Genomic DNA, 16,298 nt, shown 5'->3' with positions numbered 1-16,298 from the left:
CGTGGTGATAATTACAACAACGTCTTCCAATTTATTCAGGCAAGATCCAACATTGTCATTCATCCAAAAAAAAAAAGTCATTAATGAAAGACCAGCAGCCCTTAATCATCAAAGCTGTTGTCAGCTCTTCCTTTTATTTGCCTTCCACCACAACTGCATGGGAGGAAGTAGCTGAAGAGGTTGTTGTTGGAACACAGGTTTACACATTCAGCACTTTTTCAGCTCATGCTCAACTCAGGGCTACATTTGTCCTCATTAGATTCTTGTCAAGTTTATCCAGCTCATTCATAATCCACTAGAAACGCTGTACTGAAGCAATGCTTTTCAAACTAGCCTGGAAGCTGTTTAGACAACTTTAATCAGCGATTTCAACCACAAAACCATTGACACAGCATGATCTTCGCTTCCCATTAACATACGTGATAGCCAAAACCTTCTTTATTTCTGTTTATATGATCAAACGCAAAGGTTTGTTTAGCCTTAGGAGAAAACATAGAAACGAACAAATAAATTCATTAGAAACTAAATTATTAGCAACAGTTTAAACAATTGCAAACGTTTGCACAGGCTAAATCTAAGTCTAAGTCTAAATCTGATATGAATAATTTTGAACACTATTTCAAAACTGCATCCAAAATCTTGGAAAATAAAGTTGCAATCCTCTCTGACAGAGTTCAGCAAGAATTGCTTGTAGTTTTAATAAAATATTCACCGAAAAAAAAAATCCCCCAGGTGATTTATTCATTCGCTCAACTTCAGTAATTCACTTGGAGCCTATCCCAGGAACACTGGGTGTGAAGCAGGAATATCTCCACAGGCAGGGGTGGAAAATTACATGAGATATTGAACTTCATTATTATACTTAAGTTGTATTGTAGTGCATTTATGCTTTACTTGAGTATTACTGAAGTTGAATGCTTATAATCGTACTGAATTACATTTCCAAGAAAAAAAAAATGTTTTCACACCTTACATTTTTATTTAGACTTTACAACATACAAAATATGATAATGATAATGAGTCTTTATTGATCACATGTATATCACAGCAGAGTGAAATTCTTTTCTTTGCATACCCCAGCATGTTAGGAATCTGGGGTCAGAGCGCAGGTCAGCCATGATACGGTGCCCCTAGAGCAGAGAGGGTTAAGGGCCTTGTTCAAGGGCCCAACAGTGGCAGCCTGGCAGTGCTGGTGCTCGAACCCACCGACCTTCCCCTGATTAGTAACCCCCAAGCCACCATTTCCCCAAATATTTTGCAGTTTAAGTTGAATAAATTGTGCCTTATTAATTATACTGCATGTATTCAAGCTGTTTTAATCATCTTTCTTTAAATGGTTTGCTGAATAGCTGAACAAACCATAGGAATAACCTCATCTCCCCATGATTGTTTACTCAGCAACCACTCAGCAAAGCATACAGAGAAATTTTATGATTTGATAAAAGATCCACAGGTCACTAATTACTCGGGCAACTTAACGTATTTATACAACCATCTGTAATTTATGCTTAAGTAAATCACTTGACAAAACCTCTATATGGTCATAAAAACTGAATTTTATTGGGTTATAAAGAGTTGTAATTACAGCATGATGAAGGGCAGGGTCACCTTTGCTCTTTTACTACACATTGTTTCATGGAGACGTTATTATATTCACCAGTCTTTCTCTGAAGCAGGTTGCATTGCCTCTGTCCTCTGTGCAACATGATGATAACACCTGAAATATAAGTTAGATCAATCACGCGACTAATCTTCTCTGAGTCACAGATTTACACCAGCACAGATAATATATTAATAAAGCTACAACTTTATGAATGTTAATGATCACAATGTTCTCCATGCCCACAGCTGAAGAATGAGATACTCGTTTTACTGGGTTTATTTCGAAAAGCAATCATCTTATTAAACATCAGATTAATCAGGAATACAGAATTTAACCAGAATTTTTTAAATCCTTCATGTGGTTTATCAAATACCATCACAAATGACATCCTAGGCTAGATGAAATTATTATTTTTATTCACACAAAGTTAGTGAGATTAGATTTTATTTGCATACTACAAGTGTTCAAACAGTCTGCATTCTTTCTTCCTTTTTTTAAGCAGCATGATTACTGAGATTTACTGAGAATATAGAGAATTACAGAGAAATTCGCTCTAGGACTATGCTTAAACTTACAAGATGTTGTAAAGGTGATTATTTGCATTCCACTGGCTCCATCTACTGGATGTGCCAAACACACTCGACACATCTGAACACACAAGACCTTACAGTTAAACACTTAAAACACTGACATGTGTCATGGCAGATATAATAAGCTGTGAGTAGTTGGTATGATGGTTTATGTTTATTTGTATATCATGTCATGTTACTATTACTGGTAACTCTCAGTAATAGCTGTCATCATATTTATTGTAATGAGAGTGCCCATTCATTCATTCATCCATTCATTCATCCACCCATCCATTCATTCATTCATTCATTCATTATCAGGAAGTGCTTTATCCTAATCAGGGTCATGGTGGATCCAGAGCTTATCCCAGGGGGGACACCAGTCCACCACATGACACCATGAACACACTCATTCACACTATAGCCAATCCATTCACTGGCAAAATTTTGGAGAATAATAAAATGGAGGAAGCTCACACAGACAGTACACCAAGCTCAGGATTGAACCATGGAGCTGTAAAGCAGCAACACTACCCACTACACTACCATGTCACCCACATGCAGGCTCGGGGAGTAACAGAGTACATGTAACGGCGTTACGTAATCAGGATACAAAAAACTGGTAACTGTGATCCGTTACAGTTACGTCTAAAAACAAAGTAATCAGATTACAGGAACATTTAGTAAAAAACGGGAACACTATCAGGATTACAATTTTTTTTATTATTTACAGTAAAACAAAATGAATCTGTTGACATAACACCATATAGACAGCTGCTAGATTATAGTTCTGGTTCTCTCCTGCCAGTCGAGGCTCACATGAGCTACCTCCTGGTGCATGCGCAAATAAATCTTGCGTAAAGTAAATCTGGAAGAAATGAACACACATTGTTCTCTGAAATGCTTTTGTGATGTAATGTTACTCGCATCAGGGACCGTGAGATTTTATTTATTTATTTATTTATTTATTTATTCATTCATTTAAAACAAATCCAAACTTTGAACATGTTTTTAATCTCTGAAATTAGCTCTAAATAAAAGTATTTTAGATCATATTGCGTTTCTCTTGACTTTATTTACATATGTGGCCTTGAATTAATCCAAAATTAATCAGATTACATTGCTTTCATATTGTGATACTTGAATTACATTACTGAATGCATATTTTATGAAGTAATTTGTAACAGTAATGGAATGCATTTTTAAAGAAACCCTCCCACTCCTGCCCACATGACAGCTATATGACCAAAAGTAAATGGAGACCTGATCATCACAGCCATATGTGCTTCTTCCCCAAACTGTTGGAAGCACACAGTTGAATAGAATGTCTTTGTATGCTGTAGCATTATAATTTCCCTTCACTGTAACTAAGAGACCCAAACCTGTTCCAGGATGACGATGCCCCTGTGCACAACCTGAGCTCCATAAACACATGATTTACCAAGGTTGGAGTGGAAGAACTCGAGTGTCCTGCACAGAACTCTGACCTCAACCCCACTGAACATCTTTGGGATGAACTGAAATGCCGACTGTGCTCCAGACCTCCTCACCCAACATCAGTGCCTGACCTCAATAATGCACTCGAGGCTGAATGAACACAAATCCCCACAACCACGCGCCAAAGTTTAATGGAAAGCCTTCCCAGTGTGGAGTGGAGGTTATAATAATAGCAAAGGGGTACTAAATCTAGAATGGGATGTTCAACAAGCAAATACGGGTGTGATGGTAAAGTGTTACATCCTTCATTTTGACCCCATAAAAAATAATCTGCATGCATATTTGTGCATGGTGCCCCGGTGTCTCAGGCAAGGTGTATTCTGGTTTTGTTCCCTGTGTTCCTGATCCATCAAGTGCCTGACCAGGATATAGCGTTTACACCAGTTAGATGAGTGCATGAAAAGGTTATGAGGTCTTTCACGGCTTTATCTCTGGCAACGTTATTGCGGCTCAGGTGGTAGAGGTTAAAAAGGTTAAAAAAAAAAACAACAGGAGGAAAAGGTTAAAAAAAACAACAACATATAAGTGCAAACCATTTACCATTATTAATGGCTTGTCATGACATTTGTGCTAACAAGCCCCATTAGTGCTTCTTAGACATTTTAAAAATTGTCCCAGAACTGATAGAGAAAGAAAAAAAAAGAATATTATATCATTGTTAATGATGTAACATTGCTGGTATCGTTGTCACATGTCACTCAAATCACTGAATGAAAATTGTCATTGCAATTCATGACAGTGTATGACATTATCGATGATATGTTTAGGACAGGGTTATGACAAAGGTCTCGTGTAAAGCATTTTTACTGGACTGAGTAGTATACGATTAACCTTCTTTTTTTTTTAATAAAATTGTGATCTATAGTTCATTTACTGGGATTGGAATTAAAACTGGAAGGAAACACACACAGCCATTACACAGATCATGCAAGCCATAGAAAAATGTACACTAATACAGTACATTCATTAATACAGCACCTTACAGGTGTGTTTTCATGTGAGCATCTTCTGTTGATAATGTTGGCTTGTTAGAGCAGTGTGACGTGTGCAAATGAATATTTCATTAGCTCTGCGGCTGGATGCAGATCCACGCCCACACACTGATGCTGTAATACGCCACTGACAGTTGCATCAGCAACCGAATAGATTATTCTCACACTGTGTTCCCGGGATAAGATCCTTATTCACCTGGACCATGACCAGCACGAAGCTGCTGCGGAAAGAGAGAGATGTCGGTGTGATTAAATATATCCACAGACACAGTTTAGCATGTACATGTACACACACACACACACACACACACACAGAGGAACCTCACTGTCATTTAAAAACCCTGTGTGTTAAAATCCAGGTGAGGGGCAGCATGGGAAACTTAACCACAGATACACTGGAAGACACACAGAAATACAACCCGGTGCATAGAAAAAATAAGGTCAGACTCCTACACTTATTTCTGCGGTTGAACCATTTGTCAGTTTGCTGACTACAGAATTATCACACATTCAGACAGACAGGCAGACAGACAGTAGAGTCGAGGGTGGAGGGGTTGTAGCGTGCCTGAGGAAAGGGAAGAAGCAGAGGGAACTGGATTGAGCCGGTCACGGAAAGAACCGGCGGTGAAAGGTGAAAACAGAGAGAGATAACGTACACTGTGTTCAAAAGTCTTCGAGGGCAGAATACACCTACTGAGCGTAACAGCTGGATTAGGAGATTCACGCTGAGTACAGCTGCAGATATACCGTACAGTTTAATATACATGCACTCAAAATCATACACACACACACACACACACACACACACACACACAGGAAACTCAGAATCTAGTTCACATGCAACACACTAATCCTTCTAATGCAGAAATATAAACCGCTCTGATGAATGCAACCACAAAGCCTCAAAAAAAGGACACTATCACACAAAAAACAGCACCAATAGACTAAGGTATGATAAAAGAGCAGAAATGATAACGTAATTATAATATAATAATATTATGTGAGCGTAGGTGAAGTGTATTTTTAATATATTCACTTTACAGAGAATTATGAATATGTGTACTGTAAATATCACATTCAGCTCTCTGTTGTCTCATAATGTTTCTAATAAAAATATACATGCTAACCTAACAAATAATGTTAGAAATAAAAATATAAAGAGCAACAATGTCATTCAAGCAAGAAGTCAGAAAAAGTATAAACAGAATTTGTTGGATAGCAAGAATAATTCCATCCATCCATCCATCTATTTTCCATACCGCTTATCATGCAGGGTCATGGGGAGCCTGGAGCCTATCCCAGGGGACTCAGGGCACAAGGCGGGGGACACCTTGGACGGGGCGCCAATCCATCGCAGGGCACAATCACACACACATTCACACATTATGGACAATTTGGAAATGCCAATCAGCCTACAGTGCATGTCCTTGTGGGAGGAAACCGGAGTACCCGGAGGAAACGCTCGAACCACGGGGAGAACATGCAAACTCCACACACACAAGATGAAGGTGGGATTCAAGCCCCCAACTCGGCAGGTGCGAGGCAAACGTGCTAACCACTAAGCCACGAAGAAGAAGAATTTGCAATAAAATGCAAGAATAATGATTTTATTTTATGGTATTTTGATTCATTCATTCACTCATCTTCAGAACGTAGAAGAAAAACTGAAAATACATCATCTGTGGTGACCTTCTCATGCTACACAATCGAGTTAGTGCTACAGTTATCTTTGTGCATTTGAAGTTGGATAATCCACAGGACTACAGTGTGGAAATTGCGGATGAGTGCCCCTGGCATTACCTCAGAGAAATGTTTCAATAAGCTGGATTTTCCTGAACTAGGACCGCCTCTGACTCTACAAGACAAACAAAGTGCAATTATTCAAAACATACCAAATATCCTGCGGTTCAAGTTGAATGATTTGTGTCTCATTGATTATACTGCATGTATTCTAGTTGTTTTTAATAGTCCTACTTTGAATGGTTTGCTGAATAATTAAACATAACCTCATCGCCCATGATTTGTTTACTCAGCATCCATTCAGCAAAGCCTACAGAGAAATTCTCTTGACTTATCACAAGAAAAATGATTTTATTTTATTCTTATTTTTTGTTTTGATTTTTATTTTGTTTATACCGTATATGGGTCAAAGACAAAAATAATTCCTTAAAGTAAAAATTTAATGTAGAATCATTAATATGCTTACCGTAAATGCTGCATATCTTATAACTCTTAATTGTCTCTTGTCTCATAATTATTTTTTTTTTCAAATTGTGTATATTATGCCAGAAACAATACAATTTACAATGTACAATGCAAAATTGTCATTCAGAATAATTATCTAATATATATTTATAACACTAATTAAAAAAATGAAGTCACAAAAAAGTATCAACAAAACTTGTAACAAGAATAATACTTATTTTATTTTAGTTTAATAATAAATTTTAAAAAAAAACAGTAATAGCTGGATAGTTGTTGATAGTAATAGTAATAGCTGGATGAGTATTAATATATGGGACAAAGATAAAAATAATTTTTAAACAGCTGAATTAAACTAATTTACGTTATCTAATTAACCTGTTTTACAAAAATTATTTTTGCTCTTGACCCATATACAAACTACTGCAGATTGACATTACATGTGTGGGCGGATTACACATTCATGAGTCTGGTCATTTTTTTGTGTGCACATCATTTTAAAGCATCTGCTAGAGGGAAACACTTCAAATATGCGGTGTCCAAGGTGTGATGGTCGGCGATGATATTTCCCACTGCTTCTTAACTGAGAGTGCTCATATTTGGTGGTTTTGTAGATCTGCTCCTAAGGCACATCTGGTGTTCTCGGCTTTTTCGCAGTGAAATTAATATTAGGTTCCAGTCATATCAAATATGTAAAGGAGGTGTGCCGCGCCCACTAAAGACCACAGGAAAAATATTTCAACACATCTGTTAAACATCTACCAATTTTTACTGTTAGGCCTTTATCATTGTCTTGGTTGTTGTTTGTCAAGTGTGTGTGCTCAGGGTGCTCAGACCTCAGTGTTTTGTAAACTCCACAGTCTTGAGTTATTTCAGGTCAAGCTTGTTGTACCTGCACCAAAGATGTTAAACTTAGCATATGCAGGCCTGTCATCGTTCCTGATGAGGTTGTGGTGAGGGGTCTGGAGACTCTGTTACTGATGTACAGGAACAAGGGCAATAAGAAGAGCCCCCATCCTGGTGGAAGTAAGACAGTGAAGTGTGGAGTGCTTGGAATTAAATAGATTATGTCTTAATTCTAATCTGAAGTCCACAAACAAGTAATGTAGATCCCTGGCAGGTTCAGCAAAAATATGACAAAATGTACAATTTTGAGTATAATCATAATCTAAAATACTCAAATGAAATTGTATCAAACTAATCAACAGAATATATCAAAAAGCTTAATATGTATATATTTTTGATATACATAAGGTTTGGGTTTCCCTTCAGGTCATAGCAATCTGTTGGTTGATATCTAACGATAATCCTAGGTTTCCTTCAGAAACCACACTGTTGATCTGTATTACATCACAGGTCAATCAGTTGTACTGTCTTTTTATTTCTAAACTATCACTGTTCCACAAATTTTCCCATGTACTAGAAGTATGAGCAGGAGTTTAGTAGCTAGAAGACTGTCGCAGCTTTACATACTAACTAGCATCATGATAACTAGCTAGCACAAAGTATGGCAAATAACAAAAGAAATGATCATTTAACACATTAAATTCATTTCCCTTTCCTCACTGAGGACTCCAGATTTTAGAAAATGCTTTTACATGGTTCCTGAACTGTTCGCATGGTTCACATTACATGGTTCCTGAACTGTTCGCAAGAAGAAGCCGCTAGTTTTTGATAAGATTATAGTGCTACAGTTGGTGCTACAGTTGGTGCTACAGTTTTAGAAAGACTGTTTGTAGCTGCTGTAACATAAATGATAACAGGAACTAACTTGTTTCATTTTACATTAAATATAACTAAAGACTGATAAATAGTTGACATGCTGGTCTTTAATTAATCATTTAAAAAAAAAAAAAAACGCACACTGTTGGCAGATTCCTGTGGTATAACAGGAATAAAACACTTGTGGACTGGCTGGTAAAATATCCACTTTGCATGTGGCCAAATCACCACCCGATACTGATTATTTTTCTGCAAGACACAATCACAATTGCAGTGTGTCCCGTATACTCTGTTACTGTCCGTATGATTGACCCTCAATACACCCCCCCCCCCCCCACATACACACACAAAAAAAATCCCATTTACACTCTGCAATTAATCAAAACCATTACGCTATAGCACCTCCATCAGCCTAATGAAAACAAACAAAGAGCAAATCATTCATTTTCAATCGGCTGTTATGTTGAACACATCTTAACAATTGGGTGTGTGATGAAAGCATTCACACTCATTCACAGAGCAATCACTAACCTGCAGCGATCAATCTGAGAAACAGCAAAACAGCTGTCTGCGGTCACATTAAAGGAAAGCGGCACAGTTGGACTGCACAATGATGACTAGGAAACAATGTGAAGAACTATTCTTAGATTAAAACAACAAGTCCGAGACACAATGCTCTGATCTAAGAGTGTACAAATTTAGCCCCCCCAAAAAATAGAAGCTAGGTAAACACAGACACAGACGAAGGTGTGGACAAACAAGGCCAAGGGCTTTGACTCAATCATTATAATGTGTGTGTGAATGACCATCAAAGGCTTAGTCATACAAATGCTTACAAATAAACACACATATTCACATTAATCAAATGTTATCTCCCATTAACATACTAGTGAATGCTGTGATTAATGGCATAGCAACTGTTTGGTGGACCTCAGTCACACAAACACACACAACACAAAGAGAAAGGCAATCAGATGCAACCTTAAGCTTATTAAACTCACACACAAACACACAAACAGAAAGCCACACTACATTACCCTTCAACTCATAAACAAAATCACTCGCACCCACACACCCACAAGCTAAAAAGGAACAGGAGTGCAGCAGATGGATCTGAATCTAAACTGCAACAGAACGTATAACACGTCACGTAAATACACACACTAACACAAATATAGAAACAGGGAGCTACATGTATCATCAACATCGCCTTTGGCCAGACATACACGGTAAGGTTACACTAAATACAAAGTCACTGGGGAGAGATTTCTTCTTGGAAACCTTGTTCCTAGAGCACATGTCCCTGTGCATGGTAAACATACTTCTCAGGTTACACTCTCTCCAAAACACTCACGCCCCCATTCAACCCCTTCTCTGCTTCTCACTTTGGAACTAAACTCTCTGTACTCATCTTTCGATTTCATCCTCGTCTCCTTCTGTAAATATACACGTTCCTCTTTCCCATGCCGAGGTCACTCCATAACAACGTCTTTTTCTCTTACGCACAGACAAGCACCCCTTTAGTCATCATGCCCCATTTCTTATTTTTCCCCTTATTCTTCTTCATCCATCTGTCTCCGCTTAGCAACACTGGGTAGGTTGCGCAACTCACTGAGAAGACAGTCCGCTCGTTTAGCTCTAAATGAGGTACCCATGCGAGAGCAGGTCACATAATTATTCAAATTGTGCCCTACTTCAAAGTGCTACCCAATTAAGAAGTATTTGTTCATGTTTGTTACTGCAGTTGGAGTTCCTTCGTTTATACTGGCTGGACTAAAGTATGTGTGTGTGTGGAAAATAAGCTCCTGCCTAGCAATGGTACTTGATTCAAGGAATATGATTTTGCAGTGGTAGCAAGAAAGCGAAGCAAGAAAAGCTGCCCTTGGTAGTTTCTCAACCAAGATGCCAGCAGATTTGAGTAAAAAGTGGACCAGCTTATCCATCCTTGCATCCCATTTTGCACCCCAAATTCTTTGGCAGCAGACTACATGCAATACCCCACACCAGGCTTGCCTCAATTTCCAAATGTCCTGGAATGCCCTGCCCCAATCTTCCCAATCTCTCTGACGTCTATTGCTTCATTCAAATCTTAAAACCTTTCCCTCCGCTCAATATTCATTTTAGGTGTTGTTTCCACTTCTTAAAGTTTTTTTTATAAAAGGTTGAAAGAAAGGCATTAGTTAAATAAGGCACTAAATAAATAAATACATAAATATATGCAAACCTTTCCAAACCATTAGTCAGAAAGACTGCTGCTATTCTTTCAGAAGGTGTCTAAAATTCAATCTGTTTTTACTTGATGTTATTGGGACCTATTTTCCAGCCACTGGGCAGCAAATGGGCTTAAAAGCTTTGGTTATTTATTAACCCCATATCTGTGCTGCAAATCTCTGCACCTTTCACTGCCTTGTTATTACCAAGAAAGCGTAGCATGAATCCGAGAGAGAATATAGACCAGAGTCATAATCAATCTGAGTAACTCCCTTATCTACACCTGTAGGAGTTGCTGATCAGTGACAATGTGTTGGAGTTTAAACCCAAGGCCGGACAGCACATCTTACTCCAATGCTCATGACTCACAATCCGCCCTACAAAACTCCTCCAATTTGTCGGCTTCGTGCCTATCAGCCGTTCTTTATGTTTCCGTTGTGCTAATGTCTCCGTCTTGTAATGCAGATGTGGCAAATCCAGATCTGGCAGTAGAACAGCACAGGATTGTGTAGTGCTTTCTCTGCTCTAACATGCCTGATCCATGCACTTAATGACCTGGATAAGCTGTATAAGAGCAGAGTAATTGCACCAGACTTATTGAAATCACACATCTTCTTAAGCAACTTTTCATTTCCATGTTGCTCTTTCATTCTCTCTAACCCTGCTTTTCTAAGCCATTTTCCCCTGAAGCCTTGCAGTACACACATTATCTCCTTTACGACACAGGTCGAGAAGATAACACTTTATATTAAAGCAGCCTTCAGGGCTTGTAGCTTCTTCCTGCTCATTTCCTTACATGTCAGTGTGATTTTGCTGGTAGGTTTTGCAAAATCTCTAGCAGAGAGCTGCATTTTATTTATCTTTTTTGCCTTTTTTATTTTCGTTAAATTGAAGAAAAAAGCAGCACACACACCTTGAAGATTTAAGACAATTTATCTAACATCAGGTCATACATATGTAAAGCAGTAGTGTTACAGAAGTGGCATCATTTCTTCACACCATTCTCAATCCCAGATTAAATATTTACGTGGTATGGTACAATGAAACTGCCTATTTGAGCGAATACTATACTGTGCCATGGCTATCTGCTCCTTGCTGAGCTTGCACTTATCTTGTTTATTGTTGACCTAATGACCTTATGGAAGCAAGTCATGAGTGCAGCATGTGTGTGGTTTTAAAACAAGCAGTGGTGGAGGAAGTACTCAAACTTGGTACTTGAGTAAAAGTACAAATTACCAGAGAAACATGTACTCTAGTAAACGTAAAAGTACCACATTAACTACCTTACTTAAGTAAAAGTAAGTAAGTACTTGCTTTTAAATATACTTAAAGTATTAAAAGTAAAAGTACTTGCCTAATGGGTTACCTATGACAACTATCTATATTTGAATTAAAGCATAGTAAAACCATTCTACCTCAATATGTTTCTTCAAATTTGAGTGCAAATTCTTGAAAGCCAGCAACTCATGTTTTCGAGGGAGACAAAGAATGCACCGAAATCTCCTCGAGTCGTTCTTAGAACCTGTTATCTCAAATAACTTTTTTAAATAGGGCCATGGGTGTCACATATCAGATGGCTGAGAGAGTGCCTCTTCTGAACCCATTTTTTCGAGTGTCAGGCTACTAATGCTGCAAAAGGCGCACTCTGCTCTGGTTGAAGAAGGGATCCAACCTGATTGGTTTAAACACTCTTCTTATCCTTAAATGTATACATATTGGCTCCCAAAAAAGTGATCATGATATGTAACGGAATGCATTGTAGAAATGTAGTGGAGTAGAAAGTATAGATATTTGCTGCAAAATGTAATGGAGTAAAAGTTCAAAGTATCCACTATTAATTCTACTTGAGTAAAGTACATATACCTGAAAAATGTACTTAAGTACAGTAACGAAGTATTTGCATGTCGTTACATTCCACCAGTGAAAACGAGGTATTATATATATATATATATATATATATATATATATATATATATATATATACGCTCACTTTAATACTAACACCTATACACATGCAAATTCATGCAATTATCCAATCAAGCAATAATGTGGCACCAGTACAATGCGTGGAATCATGCAGATACAGGTCAATAGCTTTCGTTCATGCTCACAGCAAACATCAGAATGGGAGAAAAATACAATCTCAGTGACTTTGAGTGGCAGATGGACTGGGTTGAGTATTTCAAGAACTCCTGTAATTTTCATGCATAACTGTCTCAAATGTTTACACAGAATGGTGCAACAAACAACAACAACAAAACATCTCATGAGTGGTGGTTCTGCATCTTGTAGATGAGAGAGGTCAGAAATGAATGGCCAGACTGGTTCAAGCTGACAAGGTTACAGTAACTCAAATAAACAACCTTTAGAACCACTGTGAGAAGAAACGCATCTCAGAACACACAACCCATTGAACCTTGCGGCTGATGGGCTACAACAGCAAAAGACCACACTCCTGTCATCCAAGAACAGGAATCAGAGGCTACAATTGGCACAGGCTCACTGAGCAGCTGAAGATCCAGGTGACATTTTTCCACTACTCAAGTGTTCATACCCAGTATTCACTGGATTTGCTCTGGATTCACTATGACCTTGACCAGGATGAAGGGAAAGAAATTACTGAAAGGAATGACTAAATAATGGGATAAGAGTGCATCGCAACTGACTAGCACTTATACGCATGCATAAGTGTGCGACTGAGTAAAATATTAGTCTATTGTTTTTCTATATCATATTTTGCGCAGGACACAACTGTTCTAATACAATTCAATTCAATTTTATATGTATAGCGCTTTTGACAATGGACATTGTCTCAAAGCAACTTTACAGTAACATATAAACACAGGATACAGGTTTTAAGCGTGTGAATTTATCCCTACTGAGCGAGCCGGTGGCGATGGGGGCGAGGAAAAACTCCCTAAGATGATATGAGGAAGAAACCTTGAGAGCAACCAAACTCAGAAGGGAACCCGTCCTCATCTGGGTAACAACGGATAGTGTGAAAGTAAAGGGAAGTACATTATGTTTTTATATGAAGTCTGTTTGTGGTACTAGTCCACTGTTCACTAAAGGAGACTTGAGTGCAAAATTGTATGAGGTAATTGCAGTCCTAAGGCCATAGCAGCAACCATAGTCCCAGCAACCACAGCGAGAATGTCCATGTGAAATTGAGGTCCAAAACCATTTCCATGGTTCTTCAAGCGGCACTGTCCTCAGCAATCTCCCAGCTGCACTGCTTGGGGTCGTCCTCAGTGGCAGAACGTAGCTTCCAGTTGATGAACGCTCCATCCAGAGGTAGATCATCAGGATGGATCAGGCAGGTCCGGAGACCAGAAAGGGGCAGGATCACTGGCATCTCCATAATATCATGTGTTGCTCGACAGAAGGAGAGAGGGAGAGGGAGGTAAAGAGAGGGAGAGATTATTAGGGATGCTTACTCTCCTGTAATGTAATACAGACCTCTGTAACTGAGCTATAATGTTGCTTTATTGCATCTCTAGTGAATAGTATGGTGCAAATAAACGATCAGACCTGAACGTGTCCAGTTATGTCCGTATGTCAATATGTGAAGTTGATGAGGATAAGAATGTGATTTAGACTATGTGCATGGGACTGTTAGGTAAAGCGCTTTCTTTGATGGCTTGATTTCTTGGGCTATTTATTATTTTTTCTTTTATCAGTGAGGAAATCTAGTGTCCTTACCATATCAGTCAATGTCCTCTCCCTCCCGCTTTCTTTCTATCTCTGTACAAAAATGACCTTTGATCATTACAGATACACTTAGTGTTATATTGTCAGCACTTTGTGTGCTATTCTCAGCACTGCATCAGCGTTGTTAAGGGAACCAAAAATGACATTTTCCCCAAATTTCCATTTAGTTGTTCAGAAATGTTTGCCCTGTGAAGTTTCTTTGGTTTTGCACGGGCGGTGTGAGGTGATGTAGTTAACAAATAAGCAAGCCTAGATTAGTCATGTGCAATCACACACCCAACTTAAAAGATGTTGGTCAAACATTAGGCTCAGTAATCTCATTCAGACCTAAACGGATTCATCAAGCAACCAGATAAACTTTAAACTCATTTTATCATCTCAGTTTAATTGGGATACTTGTGTGGTGTCATAGCAATCTTTCAGGTTTCAAGAGGGCTGTTTTTACATTTATATTCACAGAATTTAGCAAAAAACTCTTCAAAGCAACATACAGAAATAAACGGAAAAACACACTATATGGCCAAAAGTATGTGGACATCTGAATATTGAACTTCCCATTTCAATACCATGGGCATTAATGTTGAGTTATCTGCCCTTTTGCTGCTATAACAGCCTCCACTCTTCTGGGAAAGCTTTCCACTAGATTCTGGAATGTGGCTATGAAGATTCATGCCCATTCAGCCACAAAACCGCAAGAGGTTGGGCACCGAAGCCAGGTGCAAAGACCTGGTGCACAACCATCAACCCAATTCATCCCAAAGGTGTTCAGTGGGGTTGAGGTCAGGGCTCTGTGCAGGACACTCAAGTTCTTCCACTCCAACCTTGGCAAACCATGTCTTCATGGATCTCACTTTCAGCACAGGGACAGGTTTGGACCGCTTAGTTCCAGTGAAAGAAAATCTTAATGCTACAGCACACTGTAACATCTTCTCCACAGGGACACAGACTCGAGTGTCTTGCATAAGCAGTTTACTGAACCAGGCTACTGTGGGTCACAGCCCCATGAAAACAAAAACAAAGGACAAGAAGGACCTACTCCTCCACTTATTACCAGAACCTTCTGCTTTCTTTCCACCCCCCAGCAACCCCCCCACAGAACTGCAATTCTAACTTTTTACAACCCCCCCACCCCCCAACCCACCCACCCACCCACCCACCCACTGAGACACCAACCATCGGTGCTTGGCGTGTATAAATCACATGCATTCTGATTGTTGCTGTGTTAACGATTGCTGAAAAGTTCCCCCAATCATTGTTAATTAATATTACCCTGCAAAATCCCAACAGTTTCAGGAAACACTAACATGGCTGTGAGGCTCATGGTCCACATTCTTTTGGCCATATAGTGTATTAGTACAAATAGGCTATGACCTAAGAATACCAAAAGGCTAAGTTCCTATTATATGTGAGTTAATGTGAGAGTTACTATGTCTATGAGCTCATTTATAAGGAATAATATAAAGAAGCTATATGCTTCCTTTATTTCTAAGCTATGTTCGTCTCATAGTTCTAGTGCAAAACCAAAGAAGCAAACTTCGGACTGATTCACTACATTTGGAAAAACCATTGCTTTAAAAGCATACACACAATAAAAGTTCAACTGCAAGATACCTCGTATCACAGAATCAACGTATATCAGACATTCCTCTGGGGGCGGAATAGCTCATATAGCCATGTACAGCATGTTGCATGCACACACATGCGCATGAGCCACACCAAGGGTATGCAAATTTCATAGCATGTCTGCAGTTCAGTGCAGAATACAGTAGAGCTTAAGTAAGGCATAAATTA

This window comes from Ictalurus furcatus, chromosome 7 (assembly GCF_023375685.1).
Source record: "Ictalurus furcatus strain D&B chromosome 7, Billie_1.0, whole genome shotgun sequence".
NCBI lineage: Eukaryota > Metazoa > Chordata > Actinopteri > Siluriformes > Ictaluridae > Ictalurus > Ictalurus furcatus.
Note: the sequence above shows the minus strand (reverse complement) of the source record.